This window comes from Manis javanica, chromosome 14 (genome assembly GCF_040802235.1).
Source record: "Manis javanica isolate MJ-LG chromosome 14, MJ_LKY, whole genome shotgun sequence".
Taxonomy (NCBI): domain Eukaryota; kingdom Metazoa; phylum Chordata; class Mammalia; order Pholidota; family Manidae; genus Manis; species Manis javanica.
Genome location: NC_133169.1, coordinates 11661643 through 11688090, shown reverse-complemented (window position 1 = coordinate 11688090; position 26448 = coordinate 11661643). Strand labels below are relative to the sequence as shown.

Below are 26448 nucleotides of genomic sequence, written 5' to 3'. Positions count from 1 at the left end.
GATAGTCTCTCAGGCCACGGAGATCCACAGATCTCCCAACACAAGGGACCCAAGGAAGACAACACCAAGACACATAGTAACTAAAATGGGAAAGATCAAGGATAAGGACAGACTGTTAAAAGCAGCCAGAGACAGAAATAAGATCACATAAAAAGGAAAGCCCATCAGGCTAACATCAGACTTCTCAGCAGAAACCTTACAGGCCAGAAGGGAGTGGCATGATGTATTTAATGCCATGAAGCAGAAGGGCCTGGAACCAAGATTACTTTATCTGGCAAGATTATCATTTAAATTTGAAGGAGGGATTAAACAATTTCCAGATAAGCAAAAGCTGAGACAATTTACCTCCCACAAACCATCTCTATCTACAGTCTTACTTTGGAGGGACTGCTATAGATGATGTGTTCCTAAGATTGAATACCTGTCACCAGAGGTAATAAAACCACAGTAAAGAAAGTAGAACAGCTAATTATGAAGCAAATGCAAAATTAAATTAACTATCCCCAAAGTCAATCAAGGGATAAACAAAAAGTACAGAATTTGATACCTAAAATATAAAGAATGGAGGAGGAAGAAGAAGGAAAGAAAAAAAAAACCTTAGATTGTATTTGTAACAGCATACTAAGTGAGTTAAGTTAGACTCTTAGATAGTAAGGAAAGTAACCTGGAACCTTTGGTAACTACGAATCTAAAGCCTGCAATGGCAATAAGTACATACTTATCGATTATCACCCTAAATGTAAATGCACTGAATGTACCAATCAAAAGACACAGAGTCACTGAGTGGATACAAAAACAAGACCATCTATATGCTGCTTACAAGAGACTCACCTCAAACCCAAAGACATGAACAGACTAAAAGTCAAGGGATGGAAAAAAATATTTCATGCAAACAATAGGGAGAAAAAAGCAGACGTTGCAGTACTGGTATCAGACAAAATAGACTTCAAAACAAAGAAAGTAACAAGAGATAAAGAAGGACATTACATAATGATAAAGGGCTCAGTCCAACAAGAAGATATAACCATTATAAATACATATGCACCCAACAGAGGAGCATCAGCATATGTGAAACAAATACTAACAGAACTAAAGGAGGAAATAGAATGCAATGCATTCATTTTAGGAGACTTTAACACACCATTCACTCCAAAGGACAGATCCACCAGACAGAAAATAAGCAGGACACAGAGGAACTAAACAACACTAGAACAGATGGACCTAACAGACATCTATAGAACTCTACACCCAAAAGCAACAGGATACACATTCTTCTCAAGTGTACATGGAACATTCTCCAGAACAGACCACATACTAGGCCACAAAAAGAGCCTCAGTAAATTCAAAAAGACTGAAATCCCACCAACCAACTTTTCAGACCACAAAGGTATAAAACTAGAAAAAAATTGTACAAAGAAAGCAAAAAGGCTCACTAACACATGGAGGCTTAACAACACACTCCTAAATAGTCAATGGATCAACGACCAAATTAAAATGGAGATCCAGCAATATATGGCAATAAATGATGACAACCACACAAAGCCCCAACTTCTGTGGAACGCAGAAAAAGCAGTCTTAAGAGGAAAGTATACAGCAATCCAGGCATATTTAAAGAAGGAAGAACAAACCCAAATAAACAGTCTAATGTCATAATTATCAAAACTGGAAAAAGAAGAACAAATGAGGCCTAAAGTCAGCAGAAGGAGGGACATAATAAAGATCAGAGAAGAAATAAACAGAATTGAGAAGAATAAAACAACAGAAAAAATCAATGAAACCAAGAGCTGGTTCTTTGAGAAAATAAACAAAATAGATAACCCTCTAGCCAGACTTATTAAGAGAAAAAGAGAATCAACACACATCAACAGAATCAGAAACAAGAAAGGAAACATCACAATAGACCCAACAGAAATACAAAGAATTATTAGAGACTACTATGAAAACCTATATATATGCTAAGAAGCTGGAAAACCTACAAGAAATGGACAACTTCCTAGAAAAATACAACCTTCTAAAACTGACCAAGGAAGAAACACAAAATCTAAACAAACCAATTACCAGCAACGAAATTGAAGCGGTAATCAAAAATCTATCCAAGAAAGAAAACCCCAGGGCAGATGGATTTACCTCGGAATTTTATCAGACATACAGATAATACCCATTCTCCTTAAAAGTTTTCCAAAAAATAGAAGAGGAGGGAATACTCCCAAACTCATTCTATGAAGCCAACATCACCCTAATACCAAAACCAGGCAAAGACCCCACCAAAAGAAAATTACAGACCAATATCCCTGATGAACGTAGATGCAAAAATACTCAATAAAATATCAGCAAACTGAATTCAAAAATGTATCAAAAGGATCATACACCACAACCAACTGGGATTCATCCCAGGGATGCAAGGATGGTACAACATTCGAAAATCCATCAACATCATCCACCACATAAACAAAGACAAAAACCACATGATCATCTCCATAGATGCTGAAAAAGCATTCAACAAAATTCAACATCCATTCATGATAAAAACTCTCAGCAAAATGGTTATAGAGGGCAAGTACTACAACATAATAAAGGCTGTATATGATAAACCCACAGCCAGCATCATACTGAACAGCGAGAAGCTGAAAGCTTTTCCTCTGAGATCAGGTACAAGACAGGGATGCCCACTCTCCCACTGTTATTTAACATAGTACTGGAGGTCCTAGCCACAGCAATTAGAGAAAACAAAGAAATACAAGGAAATCCAGATTGGTAAAGAAGAAGTTAAACTGTCACTATTTGCAGATGACAATATATTGTACATAAAAAAACCCTAAAGACTCCACTCAAAAACTACTGGAACTGATAAAGGAATACAGCAAAGTTGCAGGATACAAAATTAACACACAGAAATCTGTGGCTTTCCTATACACTAACAATGAACCAATAGAAAGAGAAATCAGGAAAACAATTCCATTCACAATTGCATCAAAAAGAATAAAATACCTAGGAATAAACCAAACCAAAGAAGTGAAAGACCTACACCCTGAAAACTATAAGACACTCAAGAGAAATTAGAGAGGACACTAACAAATGGAAACTCACCTTATGCTCTTGGCTAGGAAGAATTAATATAGTCAAAAAGGCCATCCTGCCCAAAGCAATATACAGATTTGATGCAATCCCTATCAAATTACCAACAACATTTTTCAACAAACTGGAACAAATAGTTCAAAAATTCATATGGAAACACCAAAGACCCCAAATAGCCAAAGCAATCCTGAGAAAGAAGAATAAAGTGGGGGCATCTCACTCCCCAACTTCAAGCTCTACTACAAAGCCACAGTAATCAAGACAATTTGGTACTGGGACAAGAACAGAGCCACAGATCAGTGGAACAGAATAGAGGCTCCTGACATTAACCCAAACATATATGGTCAATTAATATTTGATAAAGGAGCTATGGACATACAATGGGGAAATGACAGTCTCTTCAACAGATGGTGCTTGCAAAACTGGACAACTACATGTAAGAAAATGAAACTGGATCACTGTCTAAACCCATACACAAAACTAAATTCAAAATGGATCAAAGACCTGAATGTAAGTCATGAAACCATAAAACTCTTAGGAAAAAAACATAGGCAAAAATCTCTTGGACATAAACATGAGCAACTTCTTCATGAATATATCTCCCCGGGCAAGGGAAACAAAAGCAAAAATGAACAAGGGGGACTATATCAAGCTGAAAAGCTTCTGTACAGCAAAGGACACCATCAATAGAACAAAAAGGTACCTTACAGTATGGGAGAATATATTCATAAATGACAGATCCGATAAAGGGTTGACATCCAAAATATATAAAGAGCTCACGCACCTCAACAAACAAAAAGCAAATAATCTAATTAAAAAATGGGCAGAGGAGCTGAACAGACAGTTCTCTAAAGAAGAAATTCAGATGGCCAACAGACACATGAAAAGATGCTCCACATCGCTAGTTATCAGAGAAATGTAAATTAAAACCACAATGAGATATCACCTCACACCAGTAAGGATGGCTACCATCCAAAAGACAAACAACTACAAATGTTGGCGAGGCTATGGAGAAAGGGGAACCCTTCTACACTGTTGATTGGAATGTAAATTAGTTCAATCATTGTGGAAAGCAGTATGGAGGTTCCTCAGAATGCTCAAAATAGACTTACCATTTGACCCAGGAATTCCACTTCTAGGAATTTACCCTAAGAATGCAGCACTCCAGTTTGAAAAAGACTGATGCACCCCTATGTTTATCGCAGCACTATTTACAATAGCAAAGAAATGGAAGCAACGTAAGTGTCCATCAGTAGATGAATGGATAAAGAAGATGTGGTACATACACACAATGGAATATCATTCAGCCATAAGAAGAAAACAAATCCTACCATTTGCAACAACATGGATGGAGCTAGAGGGTATTATGCTCAGTGAAATTAGCCAGGCAGAGAAAGACAAATACTAAATGATTTCACTCATCTGCGGAGAATAAGAACAAAGGAAAAACTGAAGGAACAAAACAGCAGCAGAATCACAGAACCCAAGAATGGACTAACAGTTACCAAAGGGAAAGGGACTGGGGAGAATGGGAGGGTAGGGAGGGATAAGGGTGGGGAAGAAGAAAGGGGGTATTATGATTAGCATGTATAATGTGGGGGGTGGGGGAAAGGGGAGGGCTATGCAACACAGAGAAGATAAGTAGTGATTCTACAACATCTTACTATGCTGATGGACAGTGACTGTAATGGGGTTTGTGGGGGAGACTTGGGGTAGGGGAGAGCCTAGTAAACATAATGTTCTTCATGTAATTGTAGATTAATGATAACAAAATTTTAAAAAAGTAAAAAAATAAAATAAAATAATTTTTATATTTTCAAAGTATGTTCTCTATATTTTCAACATTAAAATTAACTGTAAAGAATGGTAAAATATTGTTATTTTTTAAATTTGGTGGTGGGTACATGGAAGTTAATTACACTATTTGGTTATACATTTTTAATTATTCAGAATAAAAGGGTTATACTTTTGCAACATAATTTCTAAAAGACATGTATGTACAGTATGCACATATACGCACAATATAACATAACACAGTTTCTAAAAGACCTATGGACAATGAAGGGAAAAGACAGCATTCCAAAGCCTAGTAAGAAGGGGCATAAGCCACCAGTAAACTTCAATAGGAAGACAGGTAACAAGATCATTATAGTTAACAGAACACTAAGGGAACTTATGCTAAAGGTTAAAGACCAGAGATCAAGGAAAAAAAGAGCTAACTGAAAACTAAATACACTGGTAAGTTAAAGGGGTTTTTCAGGGTCAAAGCAGCATTACTCATGTAGAACTGTCAATACTGTCAAATAGGGCTACACTAATACATATTTGCCCAATTAACTTGTAAATTAAAACTAGAACTAATGGATGAAATATTCCAGTGGGGCATTCTGAACATTCATCACTCCTGTACAGCAATATATAAAAATAAGAATCTGGACATTAAAATGGGTCCAAGACTTGATGTGTATTTCATCCCGTACGCTTACAAAGAACCTTCTTTACTTCAGTAAGAACATATCCATATAGGAGTGCATCAAGTGCAATAAAAATAGTACCTAACTACAATCCAAAGGATAAAACTTGCCTGGTCTGGATTTCACCTGGGGGTTGCTTCGGGCAGTCTTTGAGCTGAGATTTGCCTATCAGCATTAACAAACACATGGAGCTTACAGGACAGAAAGTGTCACTTTTCTTCAATTCAGGGACAAAAACCTGAGATTACTGCTAGGATGTAATATACTAGGCAGAGCTTCATCACTTTACCAGGCAATAAATATTTACCATAAGAAGTTTACCCTTAGGAGTTCCCTGCAAAGAGAATTTTTTGGTGATTTCTTACAAAAGTTTCAAAAGCAGAATAGGTTTTCAATAATTTAATGTCTCACTTTTTACCATACTCTCTTCAATAGGTCCTAGCTATCAGAACACGGTTTCTCAACCTCAGTACTACTGACACTCTGAGCTAGACAATTCTTCGCTGTGGGGAGCTATTCTGCGCACTTACAGGATGTTTAGCAGCACCTCTGGTCTCTACACACTAGAGGCCAGCAACACCATCACCCCCGTTTTGAGAACCAAAAATATCCCCATATATAATAGCCAAATGTCCTCTGGTGGGGCAAAAGTCTCCCAGTTGGGAACCATTACATTAAATCCCACCAACATGATTTCACCCTCGAGGAGGTCTTAACCCACAATCTTAACAAATACTATCAGAGAAGTCAAAATAGTGGTTACTTTTGGGGGTGGGGCAGTAATTGACAAGGAAGGAGAAAGAAAAAGACTTCCGGGTGGAGATAATCTGTATCTGTACCTAGGTAGTCACCTTTTAAAACTTTTTCTGTATGTTTAGTACATCTCAATTTTAAAAATTCATCCAAAAAATACAAAAACTGGTAAGCAAGAGTAATTCCTTATCTCAGTGCTGCTAGGATTCTATAAGGTTTAAGAGATACAGAACAAAGTCATCTGAGGGACAGGGAGACAAGTCCGTAAATATTTCCTGATAATGCTATGATCTACCCTTGAATTCAGGATAGTTGACACTATTCGGGTCCTTCATTTAGCCACACAGCTAGTTACCCATTCCTTTTCACCTATGAAATGCTCTAAGATTGATAATCACATGAGGTCAGGGTCATGTACCCTGTTCACTGAGACTTCCATACCTTTGATTTTGGAAGTTAAGCTCTTCAAAAACCCATTTTAACAATAAAGTCTTAAATAGCATTAAAGAGGTCTGCATGAGATCGGGCATGAAACATTGGCTCCTGATAACAAGATAGTTACCTATCCCCAAGCAAAAACACCAAACAGGAACTGGATTCTCTACTTAAACAAGTAGGGCAGATAAAGGGGATAATCTGAAACAAAAAAGGTAAGTAGGAGGGACCAGAAACACAGAATGGTTTGTGGGCCTTTAAGAGTAGATAAGAAAATTTTCAGACCAAGAAAGCAATTTCCAATGTTGGTTGAAATATTAACCAAGAGTTTAGAAGATCTTCAAAAATTCTATTTATACATCCACAAATTTCTGTCTTCAGATTAGACATTTTATGTTTCATTGCTTTTTACACTCAAGACAACTTTTATTAAGATCATTTTTTGAAGGATCTTTTAAAAAGAGAAATTGGTAAAGCAAAACATTTCCAGTTAATTAAAAAATACTGTGGTTATGGCTTTGAAAACTAAAACAATACCTCTTAGAACATAATTTATAAGGAAGAAAAGATGAAGAGCACTCAAACCATGTGATTTTGTCTTTTCCACTTCTTCTAATATCATGAGGGCAAAATAATCTTATACAACCTGGAAAGAATATGAACAAAAGACAGTTACCTAAAACAGGATTACTTAACTTTTGGGGCTAAGTACCTCAGACTACCCAATGGAGTGCAAAGGGAAGTTAAGTGTTTCTCACAGGAATACTGATGAGTATTAAAAATAAGTCAATATTTTTCTACAAATACTCAAAATTACATATGTTGCTGTGAAGGGGAAGTATCTGTTTAAGAAAAATTTCTTCTAAAGGGACCCAGCACTATGTCTTTTCAAAACACCAACTATATTGTAATGGACTCAAGTCATTTCTGGTACTGTATAAGTTCCCAAAGCTAAAAACTTGGCCAAAGTTTAATACATCTTAAAACTAAAAGAAGGATTCCCGAAAGAGATGCCCTTACTTCAGTGACTTTTTATGTGTACATATTCAACTATTACATTCCTCTGCAATGATGCTGGTTTACTGAAAACTGTTGGAAATAAGAAACAATAAGCCACCAAAATACCCATCCCAAAACACACAGCTCTGGTAGGTATTTAAAACTGTCAAATATCCAAGGTTAAATTAGAATCAGGAACTTTAAATACGCAAGTTAAGGAGTGATTCAAAGGAATAAAATGTATTAAATTTAGACTTATTCAACAAGAAGAGACTACTATTAGGCATCCATTTTGAAATTTCCATGAAAGTCCCTATCTGGCTGATTTTCCTTTGATTAAAATGTTCTTTCAAAAAGCAGTCTAGGAATAACAACCTCCAACTTATTTTAAGTATCACCAAACAATAGCTCATTTGCCCAGTTATCCCACCATTAATCTAAGACCAGAACTGGCCTTTTTCTGTAAAGGGCCAGATAGTAATTATTTTGGCTTTAGGGGCCTTACCTTTATTGTGACTACTAATTGACAATGGAGCAATATGAAAGCCACAGACAATATGTAAAGGATATATGTGATTATTTCCAATGAAAGTTACTCATGGACACCAAAATCTGAATTCTGTGTCATTTTCCTATATCATAAAATATCCCTTCTTTTGATTTTTTTCAACCATTTAAAACTGTAAAATCTATGAATGATTTTGACTAGTTCTTAGCTCATGGGCTGGACAAAAACAGGCAGCAAGCAAAATCTGGCCTACCAGCCCTTGGTTTGCTGAGCCCTGAGCTATCCCTTATTTTTATTAAAATTTCAAATTTACAAAAAAGTATAGAGGATGATAAAACAAACAATTTATTTATCACTTAGCTCAAGAAATAAAACTGAAGCTCTCTGAATATCTATTCATCCTATTTCCCTCCCTTTTTCTTCAAAGGTAACTATTACACTGAATCTGGAGTTTATCACTGCCATACCTTTTTTTTTACTACTTTTACTTTATGTGTGCAGGTATATCTATATAAAAATACATTACTTTGCATATTTAAAAGTTTTTATGGTATTATATGATACATACACCCCTATGCAACTCACTTTTTTCCTTAATATTATCTTTGGTATTTATACCAAGTTGATAATCACTAACTAGTTAATTCATCTTAAATGGTATACAGAATGTCAACTATGAGCATATCAGTTTTCTATTTCCTGTTCACTCAATAAATTAATCACGTATTAAATGGCAGGCATTGTTTTCGGTGCAAGGGCAGCAACACTGAATAAGGCAAAATTCTTCCCTCTGAGGAGTTAACTCTGATGGACACTAGCACTTTCTCCTTATTGACATTATTTCTTTCCCAAGTCTCAAAAGTGGCCCTAACCTAATTTTATCCAAAAAGTGAAGAATGTGAAAGAAAACAAAAAATCATCCATTTAAGTAAATGGAGAGAAATACTTTCCCCTTCATTAAGGTTTTTTAAAGATATTATTTGTGAAGCTAAGAGATAAAACTCCAGGAATAAATTTCACCCCAAATATCAGCATCATTAAGCTTTCAACATTTTAAATTAGAACTCCCTTCACAGTTGCCTTCATTCAGGCTTACACTATAAACAGATCAGTTGTGATGATAAAACAATTGAAGCTTCCAGTTTCTTTTCCTCTTCATTTCCAAAAGCCAGTGTCAAGCAATAAGGAAGATAGAGATCAGCAAAGGATCTCAATCTTTTGGTCAATTAACAGAAGGAAATATTTTAGTAATCCAAAACATAAGAGAACTGATATTAACAGGCCCAGAAGACAAACTTTGCTCCTTCTAAGTATAATGACAGACTTTCTGAACAGAAATTAAGCAAGACAACACCAACAATAAATTAAGAAACAGTCTCCACTGCTCTTTTAATCTCAAAGGAGATGGTAACTTTGAACACATCTCATGCCCTTGAATTAGTCAAATTTGCTGTCACTCCTTAAGTATGTTTATGAAAACTAAGTTTGTTTCATTTTATCCTTAACAGTAGGCCTTGAATATGGGGTAAAAGAAAGAATTAATGAGGTAATGAGGGGTTGAGGTACCACCAAAGGGTAACCCCTCTATACTGGGCAGGTGAAGGCCTATTATTAAGTCCTAAATTCACAAAATTTAAATCTATTGAATGAAACAAATCACTTTCACCCTAAAAGCAGAGAAATGGGATGAGGAAACAGTAAGTGACCCTCTGAGCAGGAAAACTGGTCAGAAAGGATATCTAAGTCATATAAGGCATCTGGCCTTACCCATCTAAACATCCCCATTTCCTGAAAACAGTATGACCCTGCTGATGCAGTGTTTGGCTCTATGCCTCTCTGCTTATTGGGTTGTTCAACCAGAGCTCTAGTAAGGAGTTTCCGCATGAGCAGTGAACTGGGAACTGTACATGCTCCTTACTCCTGAAATTTTGGCCCTGATTCTAAACAAATTATGATAAAAAGAAATCAATTTATCAAAACTTTTACATTTAGATTGACAACTGAGAGGCTTGAGTGACATTTCAAAGTTTTTCTTTTAAAATGCCTACTCCTCTTTCCAACAATTGGCTACAGTCAAATGGCCAATCATCAAAATCTAAAGATATCTGCTTTCAAGAAAGGAAATATTAAGGAGTGTTCCCAAAAACATTTGAAGACAGTTCTCATCACTGTGCAGCACACTACTTCCCTCAACTTTAGATTTAAATTGAGTTTTCTAGAAACTCTCAAGAGTCTGGTGTGAATGTAAGTAAATACAAATTTTGGGAGGAAAATTTAGTAATACCTAACAAAATTTTAAATGTGCATGCTTTTTTGCTCCAGTAATTGTATTTCTAGGATTTTTACCTACAGATTAACATTAAAGTGTATAAAGATGTATGCAAGATGTTTCACTGGAACCCTGGTTATGACACTACACACCACACACACACACACACACTGCAAACATTCTAAATGTTTCTCAGAGGACACAGATTAAGTAAATTAAGTATATCCACAGAATGAAACTTTACACAACCACTAAAACAATGACACTTACATGTGTTTCATATATATACATATATATATATATATGTAGACACACACACCATACACAGATAAAAACAGTAGAGCATTAAATCCTCAAGAGTTTGAATGTAAGGATCAGACTTCCTGATTCTGTATCCTCACTAGAAATATGACCTTAGGCAAATAGCTTAACCTCTCTGCACCTTAATTTTTTCATTTGTAAAATGGGAATAACAGCATCTATCTTTAGAGGAGTGTGAGGATTAAACAAGTCCATTAATGTGAAGTGCTTAATAGAGCCTGGCACACAAAGAAAGTCTAGTAAATGTTAGTTATTATTAAAAACATATCCAAGGTATTAAATTAAATGGATATAGACAAGCAATTACAATGGCTAAAACTATAGTAACAGAAGCTGTGATAGGCACAAATGGAATAGAGATTTTGAAAGCAGAATTTTCAGAATTTGGCAAGCCTGTCTCATACTTAAGACCCAAATTGTGAAAAGTGCTGAATTAATAAGCTAGTGTTCCTACTTAAATTTATAAACACATTGTACCTAGTATTATACTTATTTTAACACATGACTTCTTTCCTCTTGGTGACTATACATCTCCTTGAGGACTGCAGTTGTGTCACCAACATACTCTACACCATCTATGTATGTCTCTTTTACATAGTAGGTGTACAACATATGTTCTGTGAATATATGGTCAGCCTTTTTCAGTTTCCCACACCAGTGGATTCAAGCGGTTATGAAGTAAACAAGACCTCTGGCAGGTTGAACAGGAGAGAGACCCAAGTTTTAGACTGAAGTTTTCTCTCTTCATCAATGTGATTAACTGTCATTTTCCCAGGCTGAACTAATCCAGGATAGAGAAAAACACCTGGGGTCTAAACTCCGGGAATTGGAAAATAACACCACATCATTGATAAGAGCTTTGGATTTTAACACAATTTGGCATTTGGGACTACAGGTGACGTTACAAAATAGACTTCATGAACTGGGTAATCAGTATTCTTAAGTTTAATAACCTAGTAGTACTCAAATTATGGTTATTCAATGATAAGAGAATAACAGAAATGAAAGTCATTAAAAAGTAAGTTATAGGCAATATGAAAGGTACACAGCCATAAACCCAAATATCTTTTCCCAATGACATTCTGATATCCATTAAAAGATTTCACCCTTAAAACCTTCATTTAAAGAATAAGCAAATTTTCTGTGTACAGATTTGAAAAAAATCTCATATTATTAAATGAAAAAGCAAAGCAGGATGTTGAGAACTATGCTTTCTTTGGTGTAAAGAGAATAACTAAAAAATTCATGTTTATTGAAATGATAGAAAAGAAAGGAATAATTGTGTTGTGGTTTAAAATAAGACAAGTGAAAAACTTTCACAGTATATCTTGATTTTTTTTAACTTGAACCAAACTTTTAAAAATAAATAAAATGTTCCAGTCATAACAAAATTATTCATTTACAAGAGCAAAGGTATTTGGAGTAACCTTGCCTTTAACATCATAAAGAAAAACACTATGATCCAAAGAGCTAGGTGATAAAAAACTCTCTAGGACAGGAATCAGCTGTCATATTGTAGTAACAAGATCCCATTCAGTTTAGTTTTATATTGTTTGGCCCAATATTAAAAAGTATGCAACCAGAAAAACCCAGCCTAAAATTCATATGGCATCTCAAGGGATCCCAAACAGTCAAAACAATCCTGAAAAAGAGTAGTCAGAGGACTCACACCTCCTGTTTTCAAAACTTTTTACAAAGCTACAGTAATTGAAACAGTGTGGTAATGCCATAAAGACATAGAGAATTAAGATAAAATAAAGAAGCCCAGAAATAAACCCTACGTATATAAGAAAATGATTTTCAACAAAGATGCCAGGACCACTCAATGGAGAAAGAACTCTTTTCAACAAACAGTGCTAGGAAAACTGGATATCCATAGGCAAAAGAATCAAGTTGAACCCTTAAACCTTACAGCATATACAAAAACTAACTCAAAACAGATCAAAGACTTAAATATGGGAACTAAAATTATAAAACTCTTAGAAGAAAACACAGGAGAGAAGCTTCATGACACTGGATTTGGCAACAATTTCTTGAGTATGACACAAAAAACACAGGCAACAAAAGAAAAACTGGATCTCATCAAAATTAAAAACTTTTGTTCATCAAAGGACACTATCAAAGAGTAAAAGGCAACCTACAAAATGGGATATAATATTTGCAAATCATTTATCTGATAATGGATTAATATCCAGAATATATAAAGAACTACCACCCAACAATAAAAAAGCCCCACCCAATTAAAAAATGGCCAAGAACTTGAAAAAACATTTCTCCAAAGATGATACAAATAATAAACACATAAAAAGATATTCAACACTGCTAATCACTAGAGAAATGCATGTCAAAACCATGAGACACCATTTTATATCAATTAGATGGCTTTTTATAGGGAAAAAAGCAGAAAATTGCAAGCATTGGTAAAGATGTAGAGAAATTGGAATCCTCGTGCACTGCTGGTGGGAATGTAAATGGTGGTCACTGCAGAAAACAGTATGTTAGTTCCTCAAAAAATTAAACAGATATGCCATATGATCCAGCAACACCAACTTTGGGTACATACCCAAAAGAATTGAAAGCAGGGCATCTCAAACTGGTAGCTATACACTTCATAGCAGCATTATTCACAATAGCCAGAAGATGGAAACAACCCATATCCAAAAACAGATAAACAGATAAAATGAGGTACTACATTAAATGAAATATTATTCAGCCTTGAAAAGGAATGACATTCTGACACATGCTAGAGGATGGATGAACCCTGAAGACTTTATACTAAGTGAAATGAACCAGACACAAAAGGCCAAATATTGTATAATTCTACTTATATGAGGTACCTAGAGCAGCCAAATATAGAGACAGAAAGTAGATTGATGGTTGCCAGGAGCTGAGGGGAGAGATAATGGGCGTTATTTTTTAATAGGTACAGAGTTTCAATTTGGAAAGATGAGAAAGTCCTGGAGATGGATAGTGGCCATGGTTGCTAATGCCACTTAACTATAAACTTAAAAATGGTTACAATGGTAAATTTAAGTTATGAGCATTTTACCATAAATGACATGCTACATTTACCATTATCTTTTATGAGAATGTCTAACATATACTAAACAGTTACTATCTGCCAGGCACAGAGAAGTAAAGTAAAAGGTCTTACAACTACTAGCAAGTAGTGGAGTACAAATTTGAACCCAGGTTCTTACTGCAAAGTTATACTTTTAATCATTACAGTAATACAGTAACCAAAAAATTTTCAGTGTAACCAAAGAAAGAAACCTTTCAAATAATTTAGTGAAAAATATCCATTAATATTAGTACCAATACTGGACTATTTTCTCATATCCAGACATCAGAATTCAATTTATACACAACACTGAGAGAGATGGAGAGAGACTGACCTACCAAAGTTTTTTAGAATAACCAGCAAAAGCTAATGTGACACAGTCTAAGCAGCACATGGAAGATGTGCTAAGCAGCTCCAGTAACATCAAAATTAAAATGCCAACTTCCAAAGGCTTCTTCAGGTAATTTATAAAGTTATAAAACAGTGAGCAAAAATCTCAGTCTTCCTCTAATACCTTTCTGTACCATAACAGTACTCTTTATATAGTCTTTCCACACTAGCAACCCTACAGAATCCAGAACACAGCACAAAAGTCACACATAACTACACACTTTTAAGTTTTATTTTTTGATAAAACTTCACTGTATTGTATTTTACTTCCTCCTATAAATATTATCAGATATTCAGCCAGCCAGAACAGAAGGTTTAATTTGGAAATGAAGATTGCCCAGATTCTTACCACGGTTAAACTCCTCTGTGACAACTACCACTCTGTATTTGACAAAACGGGAACTTACAATTTAATACCAGATAGTCTTCAAGGTTTTGGTAGTACAATGTCATGCAACAATCAAAACAGTTCCTAACAGATGGTACCTATTTATATATAGTTAATTCATTATATCTCAAATAAATTTTACCTAATAATTTAGGCCAGAGAGGTCTTATTTCTTTGGATCCTCATGGTTTTCAAAGATGCACTTAATATTTTTAAGATGATATTGTCCACTGCAAAACTCAACTGTAAAAGATACTTTTCCAGTCACCCATATTCCTTGAAAGCTTTCCGTTCAATATTAATGCATTATACAGAATTCAACTGAGAAACAGCTCTCCACCAGAACGTGAAGAGTTAAAAATGCAGGTTAATGAAAACTTAGGATTTTATCTTAGTGCAACAAGAGCCATATTCTAGTTTACATTCATTGGCAGAAAATGCCTGGATTCAAAACACTCCAAGAATGCAAAACTTTCAAATTCACAATGCACTGAGCTAAGGAATTGAGCATTCTTTACTACCTTAATCATAAAATGAAAAAAGAATGGCATCAGATTCATGTACATGGCCAAAACTTACAGGCCAAACTCTAGTACATGGGAAGAGCATCATGTTATTCACATCAAATTTTTATAGAATATATGGTCTTCTAACCAACTTGCCCAAGACAGTGACAATACACAAGACCAATGGTTTCAATCTCTCTGATAGCCAACACACACACACACATCAATCCAGCCATATAAATGTTAGAGAGTGACTAGAAAACTGCCCTTCTCTCCAAAAAATATTTTTCACTAGTAGCTCAAACTAGAAAATAAAAGTTTGAATTCAGGGGTGAACACCCTTCAGGTAATCGTTATGTTTTTAAACAACACAGGACAAATTTCTCAAAGTTCTGTTTTAATTTCAAGACCAACACATCACTTCAAAGGACTGAAAAATCAAAGGTATTGTTTCTTTTCTCCTGATTCCCAGGTCAGTCTGCATGACTCAAAGAAGAGAAAGAATGATGGGCTTTACTTTTCTTAGTGTGACACCACCATCTTTACAGAGGGGAAGGGTTTCCAGCTCCTGGCTCAAGGGTTTCTGCTCACTCACAAAATTGAAACCTTACTCTCCTGAGTCTAGTATGTTAGATGAAAGAAAGTGGGGGCAGCAGCTCAGTTACACTATCCTTCCGGGGACTTACTGAAGGTGAGGGACAAGTTGAACGATCTGTAACATGTGCCTTAGAGTCATAGGGGAAAAAATGTTAGCCTCCATACCAGTGAAGTTTTTCTAGAAAACATCTAGCCTACTGCTAACATATAAATTCTGTGGAAAACCAGCACACAAAAGCAGTCAATTCCCTCATTCCAGAGTGACACCCTTTTTAAAAAATTCAACCCATAGACAAACTACAAGGAGGCAGAATAGCAAAGTGCAGTATTCTCAGAACATTCAGGGAGATTACTAGTACCCTAAGATATCTTTCATGGTGAGACAATTTTTAGAAGCTTTGCATCCTTTAACCATTGCTTCATCACTCCCAAAGCACAACATACATTTAGACATGCAAGTCTCTGGAAATTCATGCTGTAAATAAATATGCCTTAATTTAACCAAGAATTTTTCAAAACTCTATTTGACCACATAACTTTTTTTTTTAAGGTATCACTGATATACAAACTTATGCTCAGGTTTCACATGAGCGACCACGTAACTTTTTTCACAAAAGAACTATTAATACTCTCTGAGGACTTTTTTTTTTTAAAACAAAACAAGTCTATGAGAAACATTAGGAGAATGGTTAAGATCACAACTTTTGGAGTCAGGCAGAGTTGTTCACCACTCTTATTAATCTGTGAGATTCCAACAAAATGACAGCCTCTCTGGGAATTGAGTTTTCTCTTCTGTAACATGGTTATAATATCTACCTCACAGAGTTACAATGAGAATTGAAATAGTGCAAAGCCTTACACAAAGAAAGTGCTCAGCAAATGAGTTTACATTTACATTTTAGAAGTTCCTTTTAAGTTCTAAAAGCTACAAAGATGCAAATTTTTTTTAAATCTCGGGAAAAATTAGAATTCAGGATTGACAGTCCTTCAGAAGTGTAACGCCCCAGGATTTTGCAACCTTTTTTTATCCACTGGAATATTGGGAGAGCCTTTAAATTAACATTTAAGATGATATATAGGAGTGTCATCACCTAGTGATGAAAATGGTATGAACAGAACATGACTGTAGAAGAGTATTTATGGCTTCAATGATAAAAAGAGCCTTCCTTGCCCCAGTATGGCTGGTGTCCTTATATAAAGGAGAAGACTGGATATAGAGAGACACCCAGGGAGAATACCATGTGAAGACTGGATTGACGCTTCCACAAGCCAAGAACTATCATAAGCTAGAAGAGAGACCCAGAACAGAAACTTCTTCTCTGATGCCTTCAGAGAGAATGCACCCTACTCCCTGACACTTTGATTTTGACTTTCTTGCCTCCAGAACTATGAGAAAATAGATTTCTATTGTTTAACTCCTTCCCACCAGTCTGTGGTACTTTTTTATGGCAGCCTCAGCAAACCAATACATCTGTCTTGTTCACCGCTGTACCCCCAGTGTTTACTACAAGGCATGGCATATAGTAGGTGCTCAATAAATAGCTCTTTAATTAAAGAAAGAAAAGAAAGGGCCTCATACTAATATGAACAAGAGAAAATGAGTTGCAAGGAAAACTCAGCTGTGCTGGCACATAATAATTATCAATTATACTATGCTTTACAGTTTACAAAGCACCTTTACGTGCATAATCTCATTTGACTAACAAAAACTAGCAAAATAGGTAGAGCAGCTATTGATCCTCATTTCTACATTGAGGAAACTATAGCTCGGAAACTTCAAGTGACTCAGCCAAAGTCACATAAATGATAAATGGCAGAACCAAGACTCCAACCCTGTTCTTTTGCCCCCAGAAGATAACAAAAGGAGCATCTTCTGAATGTATGCAGCATTTTCTCATCCCACAGGATTACTCATATTTTTTAGTATCTTTTAGGTAACAAGCACCATGCTAGGCACTAGAGACACAACAGTAAAAAGACATGGTATCTTTTTCCTTCAGGATGTTTACAGATCACTAGCGGGGAGAGAAGCAATATTTATGAATTAGAGTGAGATCAAAGAAGAGAGCATATCTAAGTCTCTTTGGGCAAGTCAGAGAGGCTTCCCAGAGAAAGTAGCATTTGGGACAAGTTTTGGAAGCTGATCTGGGAATTAAAAGAGCTGTATCTGCTCATGTATAAACTGTAAGGGAGCAAAGTCAGTCTAGATAGAAAGGCAAAGATTTAAAAAGTTTCTAAACAAAGTTTCAATTTTACCTTTAAATTATTAAAAACTATTGAATACTTTTAAGAAAAGAAGAATAATCAGATCTCTGTGTTAGACCATTTTGAAGACAATATGATTAAGAGTTTAAAAAGAAACAAGACTAAAAACAGGACTGTTAAAGAGATTATGGCAATATTCCAAATAAATTGTTGTGGGCCTAAATTGGAGACTAGCAATGGAGACCAGAAAAAAGCATAGATTCAGAAATATTTACAAAGTATTGGATAAGAGAGAGAATTGACAATGGTGCTCACATTTCTGGCTTAAGTCACTCAATGAATCACAGAAGGGGAACAGATGATGAAAATGTTGAGTTTGAGGTACCAATGGAACACAGAGGTGGCTATGTGTAGCACATATTAAATAAATGGAAACAAGAGGCTGGAGTTTAGGAAGATGCGATAATATACGTGAATATATAAGAAGTTTTTTTCAATTATGAAGTGTTATTTATCATTTCAATGGGAAGGCAAGCATTTTATCATTACTTGTATAATGCTCCAAGGTTCACAGAACACTCTAAGATGCCATGTTATGCTTATCACATTTCATACTTTGTTATAAACAAACATGAGGTTAGGAAAAGTTATTATCATTCCTATTTGATCAACAAATATTTACTACGTGCTAGGGAAGGTAGTAAGCATTAAACAAAACACCAAAATAAATCCATGCCTTCATAGACCTGATTTCATATGAGGGAAACCAATAAGCAATAAATGTAGCATGTATGTTATAAAGTTGTAAGTGCTATGAAAAAGAAAATAGAGCAGGCAAGGTCTCAGAGTGCAAGGTGGGAGTTAAAGATGCAATAATAGGGGTAGGATAAGGTCTCACTGAGAAGGTGATATTTAAACAAAGATTTGAAGGAAGTAAGGAAATGTCATTTGTATTATTCTGTGGGGAAAAAAACTAGCTATTTCCCATTAGAAGGAATAGCTAGTGCAAAGATCCTAAGATAAAGAGTGTAACTGGGGTATTAAAGGAGCAAGTCAGTTTGGCTGCAATGGAGTAAGCAAGAGGGAAGATAACAGTTCGAAAAGAGAAGGGGTGGGAGGGCAGATAATGTAAAACCTTATAGGCCACAGTAAGGGGTCGCTTTTAGTGAGAGAAATGGGAATTCAAAAATTAGCAGCCTTATCCAAAGTCATACAGTTAATAAATGGCAAAACTAAGATTTGACCCAGGCCTTCTAGACTCTACATCTGTGTTCCACTATTCCAATTTGCCGCTTATTAGCCCACAACCTCCCTCCCAGGAAGTCTGAATTTAAATGCTCTTAAAAAGCTAACTTTATAAATATCTTCTAGGTAAGAGATGCAAAAACACTCCAGTTAATATTTCTAATCTCTCACAACTGTAATGGGTATTTATTAACCCTACTGTCTAATTTAAATCATACTAACATCCCAGTCTGTATTCTGGGAGATTACAAATTCTACCTTCCCCCAAAATGAGACAAGATGAAGAAAGCTTTGATTAAGAGGTTTAAAGCATGACTTTCAGGTTCAAGTAACAGTGACCTGAATTATTTAAAAAATGTATACCAACCAGATGTGAAAAGCACAACAGAATGGCTCAGGACTGTGGAAGTAATTAACATTTTCTAGTTTACTTGTTAGTATCAATAACACTTAAGTTCACAAGTTATCAAAAAAGTTTCTGCAGTTACTATGACTCACTGAGGTCTGGGATCTGACCATTTCATACCTCAAAAGTAACAAAGTATGTGTTTTCTATTCATCTATTGCTTTTGGTATATAACCCCGAACTCCTGACAGTTAATGTCAACTTAAGACAGTGGAAAGATTAGAGGATTTTGAGGTAGACACCACCAAAAAAACACGAGACAGGTTAAGCCCTTAATGGCCCTAGGTCACTCCTTTCCTACTGGATGAACTCAAACTATATAGAAATATTTCATATGTCCATAAGAGAGAAGATAATAGATTTAACTGAAGGAAGGAGCATTTAAAATCAGATCTACTCTTCAGAGGCATTCTTCACTACCGCACAACCATAGGAGGCACTCTGGAGCCACCAAAATCCCCAACCTGTACCTACAGAAAAAGCATCAGAGGGATTACGAGGATAAACCAAACAACATGGCTAACAGAAGCTATCCCCCCACCAAAAGCCAGTCTTTCTCAACAGAAAATGAACTTCCTTATGTGTATTTTCCCATGCTGAGCCAATGCAGGGGAACTGCAACTTTGTGTGGCATTATCTGATAGGTTGGATTTTTCCTGAGCAAGAGGTGGAAAGCTTTATGCCAGGACTAGATTTATAGTCAATCAGGGTGTGTCTTGTTTTTTTCTTCCCCTCCAAATTGCCTCAGAAAATGCCTGGCTATTGTGCCTTGATATGTAACCATTCAGGGCTTTAAGAACTGCACAGGATCTGTAAAGACAGTCCCTTGGTTCTAGTTATGGCTCAAATCTTATAATTTATCTACCAGTTGTTTTAATCAACCAAAGCTGGTTTGGCTTTTCTCAATGAGCCAAACAACATGAGCATTCTAAGAGCAGAGGGGCTGCTTGTCAGCATGACTCCCAATGGGATGCCTAACATGGAATACTCTGCAGTCTAGAAACCAGGACAGCATATCTGCTGTCCCTCACACAAGCACCTCCAGCTTGGTAGGTGCAGGGAGGTAAGGAAAGCATCATCTGTAAATTGGAACAAGAGGCCTGGTTAACACAGAACATAACTGCTTAAAACCAGGATGTCCAGAGGTCCCAGCATATGATTAAGATACTATTACTGACACACAGATTCTTCTTCTACACTGTTACTCACAAACCAAAAGCTAACCTGGAATTCTGGCTAGGGCTAACCAGTTTTTTGAAAAAGGGGTGGTGGTCATGGGAGACATTTGCCCAAAAAAAGGGAGGCAGGCAGCACACAAACTTTTGAATGTACATTAAGTCTATGAAGTTCCAAACAAATTTCTCACATCTCCCCCATTACCCTGTGGCCGTATGCTAAACACAGCAGTAAAAGTTACTGCCCAAACTTAGATTTGAAGGGTGATCAGGGAACCTAGTTAACCTTCCTAGATTAGTACTTGAACGGCAGCCTCTATTCAGACCCTATTCGAACTGCCTCTAAACAGGAAGTTAACAGACATCACATCACACAGTCAGAAGAGGCAACCCACAGTGTCATAAAGATGGATGCTGCTGTCAACTACAAATCACTCTCACCTCATCGAAAGTGTTCTCAAGTAAGGAAAAGGCAGGACAAAAGTGCATAAGCCTCACCTCTTCTCAAACTAGGTCACTCAGGCTACAGGTCCTGCGTTCTGATTCCTGCTGATTAATACTTACCTGCTTCTTTCCTTACTATGAGGACTATCACTGCCACTAGACTAAAAACTATATTCTTCTAAAAATGGCAGAAAGCACTACCAAATCAGTACTCCCCTTAGCTCATTATTCATACAACCTCTCCACTTAGAAAGCCCAAGGAAGACTTCTTGACCTGGCCCATCCCAAAACAAAGACTAGATATTAGTCACAAACAAAGCACTATTCCCAACAGGTGTGGGCCTTCCCTCAAGTATACAAGCCCTTTAGCAGCTCCAGAGTAGCCTCCTCCCCAACCAAGTACCAAGAGAAATGCTACTCTAGAACAATACTGTATCAAGACTGCTCTAGCATCAAAAATATGAATCCAAGTGGTCATCGGACTTCAAGGAAGTTTTTAGGTCAGTGTATCAAAGAAAGAGCAATAAAGTTATCACTAAACTCCCAAATAGGTTAATCCTCAGCATATAAACAACCAAATATATAGATACTGTGCTGCTACCAGTAAACAATCAGAAGTCATCTGCACCGGGAGAGGGACTGGATGGCTGGAGGACAGAGGTGAGGGGAAATTCTTTTCACTTTACATCACATGTAAGCACTGTCTATTCAAAAAATAAACGTTTAGAAAGAAAAATGTTTCAAAAACTCCAGATCAGCTCTTCTCCAACAGAGCAACTGTAAACTTGCTTTTACATCCAGCTGCGGATTCAAACCTCTCATGCTGTATGGCCTGGAAGCACTGCTCTTTTCCTTTTCCTTTGCTGAAACAAGTATCTCCCAGCTCTCTCACACACACATAAAAGCCCTCCAAATAATCATTTATCAGAAATGAGAAAACTGATTCTAGGAAGGCTACCTGATTCTCGAGATGACAGCAGACGAAAAGGCTGATAGCTCGGTTGGCATCCACATGCCACACACCCACCGTCAATGCGTCCATTTCTACCTCTGTGTCAGCCCTACGATCTAACATTTTGTGTTTGGAGGAAAGTTGATGCTGGGGCAGAGCCCAGAGGCTACTATACCTTTGTGAAGGGGGAACGCTGTCCCGGGCCGGCGAAAGATGATACCCAAACCGCTGAACTCCCAGGAGTGATTGATTAGCTCCTCAGTGTAATTGAAAGCCGGAAGGCAAAAAGTACTCTAAGTCCCGCTTTGGTTAGGGAAGGGTAAGTTCTAGCTCCATCGACCCTCAGGCACTGACTGGGATAGAGACCCAGTGTGTCCCAAAAGCCCAGCTGAGGAAAGGGGTGCTTTAATCGCTGTAGAAGTACTCACACGGGCTGAGACAATTCCCTTTCTACGGGAGGGCGACGGAACGGTGAACGACGAAATAAAGGGGTAAGGTTCTGAGCTCCTGATCCCCTTACCCAAATAAAGATAATTATCCCGCGCTTCCTTCACCTTTAAAGATCCTCTATTTGTCCCAACCGCCAGCAAATACTAGACTGAGAGCTGGGAGCGGCCCCCGCACCCTGAGGGCACCACTCGGGGTGGAGAGAGTGAAAAGTGGGGGGGGCGCTAGAGAGGAAAGGAGGGGAGCATGGCGGGCATGAGGCAGTGAGTGAAAGCGGGGATGGCGGGGGAAACGGGGCGCGAGGGAGGAGAGAAAGAGTAAAAGGAGAAGAAATGAAGGGACACGAGCTGGGGGCGCGCGAGGCCGAAGTGAAAGACCGGGGCGCGCGCGCGGAGCGCGGGGAGGGGATGAGGTGAAGGGGGAGCGCGAGGCGGGGGCGCGCGGTGCCGGGGTGGGGGGAGGGGGACGCAAGGCGGGGGCGCGCGGGCGGGCGTCGGCTCGCGGGCGCTTCCCCTCCCCCCGCCCCTCCACCTTTCCCTTCCCCCACCTCCGCCACCACCGCCTCCTCCCAGCCTCCCTCCCTTCCTCGCTCCTCACCGCCCCCGGGCGGGCAGGCGGCCAGGCTGGCCTAGGCCAAAGCTCCTCACCTGGCGGTGGCGGTGTAACTCCCGGCTAGCTTGCCTCCTCAGGCGGCGGCGGAGGCGTCAAAAAAGGAAGAGGTGACGGCACAGTGGTTCCGGACCCCGCTGACGGGACTGGGGGCGGGAGTGGGGGAGGGGGCGGGCCGGACCGGGGCAGGCGGAGCAGACACTGCGGTACAGACGGGGGCAGCGGCGGCGGCGGCGGCGGCTGCACCGGCGGCGGCGGCACCACACAAACAAGGACGCTGATTGGGCAGCTGCCAAGCGCCTCGGCTCCGCCTTTCCCACACGCCACGACGCCCATTGGGCGACCTAAGCCGGCCTCCCCGCCCTCTTCTTCTTGGCCATACCAATAGGAGATGGGATGCCGGGCCTACACCCCACCCTTGAGGACTGAGTGGCTGGAGAAGTGATGACTGACGTAGTTAAAACCCAGTCCTAAACAGAGGAGGGGGATGGTCTAGCGGGGGCGCGTTAATGGGTACCTCGGCCAGTCCCAGACACATCCGGGTCTTTGGCAGCCCATTAAGTGTCGGGGGTCAAAAAATCGCTTCAGGCTGCAACTTTACCTTAGAGACGTTTTGGTCCCCAGGCAGCCGCCGTACCCCAATGTCCCAAAACCGAGATTCCCATTTGGCCAGTTCTCATTCTTCCAATTCTAAAGATGGAGACTGGCGAACGGCGCTGGGCTCTGCCTTGGGTAGTGGTTCATCGTGACAGAATCCAGAAATTTCACTATAAAAGTAGCTTTAGGCGCTCGGGCCTTACTGTCTATCTGGGCGTGGCCTGTCTCCGTCTGCCAAAGGCCTTGAGCTGCCTGATTTTCGTACCTCAGCGCGGACCTGTCATGACTAAACCACGACAGCAGAAAGCAGGCAACTAGTCAAACTTCTGAGAAATTACTTGTGCAGAGCCCCAGCAGGTCCTTCTCTCAAGATCTCCTGTTCTGGTTAGGTTCACAGTGAGGGAAGCAGCCTCCCACCCGACCTACATCACTCAAAGCCTAACTCCTCTTGCTTAGCCACCCTACCTCCAGAGGCAGTTAGGCCCACCTACTCTCTTAGTGGTTTCTCGAGCATTTACAAGTACTGTTCTTGAGCACCTTGAGGATAGGGACCGAGTATCACAAGAGTCCGTGTGTTGAGGGAATAATAACATTTTGGGAGAGACTGTACAAGGCACCGTGACATACATGCTTTATCTTTTTCTTGTAAGAGCTTTACGTGTATTATTTTATTTCTCATAACTCCGTGGGATAGGTATTGTTATCACCATTTTACAGATGAGGAAACAGGTACCGATCAAGTGACTTGCCCAGTTACACATGATAAGTGGCAGAGCTGAAATCTGAACCCTGGTAGGTCAAGAAATAGACTAGAGAGGTTAAGGAACTTGCAAAGGCTAAACAGCTAATTACTAAGCAGACTCAGAAATACTGCTTCCAGAAGCACTATAATGTGTTTTTCAAATCATTTATAAGTTTTGCTGTGCAATGGAAACGAACCTGATGAAGGATGTGGGCCACATAAATAGATGGGTAGACCCTGAACACACACACACACACATGCAGAAGCATGCCCCAATTCTTATTTTAAGTGGGTAAAAAACCTTCTGTTTCATTCTGTTATAGTGTCCAGGTAAAGAACAGGGTCTCTGGAGTCAGACTGCTCGAGTTTGGATCTTGGCGCTTCCCCTTACCAGGCGTGTGCTTTGGGAGCAAGTTACTTAACCTCTAGGCCCTTGTTTCCATACCTGTAAAATGGGAATAACTGGTAAGAGTACCTAACTCGCAGGGCAATTGTGAGGATCATAAAATAGCACATTTAAAATGCTCAGGACAGTGCCAACAATGTAGTAAGCACTTGATTAAACATTAACTATTAGAGTTTTCCTTGCTTTTCCAACAATTTCACCCTTAGTCTAAATTCAGCTTCTGTTGGTGTGCTACCTGTAGTACCTAATATGTAGTGCACTGGAAAGTATTTCTCTGCTAACCCTCTCATTTTAATGCTTTCATTGACTCATTTGCTTAGCACACATAATAGAGGACCTATTACATTATAAGGTACTCTTATATGTGCTGGGGATATAGCAGTAAATGAGACAAAGTCACTCCCTTCATGGAAGGTACAGTCTTTCCCTAACCTGCTGCTTTGTCCATTATCAGTTCAACACCTTCTCTGCTGTCTGAAGGGCCATTCTTCACGGGCTGCCAAGGAGATATGAGAAATACAGTGGTGGAAGATACCAGCCCAAGGAAGATACTAGTGAGGCCTGAGAATTTAAACAAATTAAAATCATGCTGTACAGGTGGCCTTTCAATTTGGAGGCTCAAGCTCCAAGGAAGACAAGTAAGTGAGGCCAGTGTTGTAGTGGCCATGATCTTTACCCTATGCAGGCTATACCTGTTTATTCATTTTATTTTTGAAGCTGATATTTATTGAGCATGCTTAGCACTTTCTATGGATTATTCAATTAATCTTTAAATAACCTCTTCAATTTTTAGATGAGGGAACATTGCAGCACAGCAGTAACTTGTCTGATATAATAAAATCAGAGGCAAGATTTAACTAAAATTTGTCATACTTGAGCATATGCACTCTAAAGTCTGGGAAGATAGATTGGGTCAGGTAATTTGGGCAGATCCTTCTCCCTCCTACAGCTCCCTAGGCTATAAGACAGAGAGATGTCATTCCATTGGTGAGTACTCTGCTATTTGGAATTCCCAAATATTCTCATGGTTCAAGAATTCCATAGTTCTACCCATCTGAGCGTAGTACTCTAGAAGAAAGCCCCAAGATAAGAAACATAAGCTGAGAGGCAGGGGTGATTATCTTTACTGTTTGTGAACCAAGGGGCACTCCAGACCAGTAAGATGGTATGCTCTGTCAAGGTAGGGAGTGAGCCCTAAAATGCCCTCTATAATGCCAGACAGTTTAGCATATTGCTGGGCAGATTATCCTCAACAGAAACATGATTTCAGGAAGGCAGTTGTTCTCTTCCAGAAGGTCCTTGGAGATGACACAGGGAGAGACTGATTCTGTGGCATGAGGTCCAATCAGAACCTGAGATGACATAAGGGTTCCCCTCTGAAAAAGGCATCTCCTAGTCCCTGGCAAAACAGATGGCACTTCCTAAGCCTCTGTTTCCCACCTGT

The 26448-nt window shown here is 38.5% G+C and overlaps 1 protein-coding gene across 2 annotated transcripts in view; it reads right to left on the bottom strand.

The window, feature by feature from the left end:
• The window catches only part of GATAD2B (GATA zinc finger domain containing 2B), a 117053-nt gene extending 93609 nt beyond the window's left edge, over positions 1–23444 (bottom strand). The window contains exon 1 of one of the 2 annotated variants that reach the window (XM_037014337.2): positions 23298–23444. The gene's annotated coding sequence lies outside the window, so the exon portion shown is untranslated. Of the gene's footprint in view, positions 1–22378; positions 22766–23297 lie in introns of those variants that run through there. The other variant, XM_037014338.2, reaches the window with a different exon arrangement.
• Between the last annotated feature and the right edge of the window lie 3004 nt (positions 23445–26448).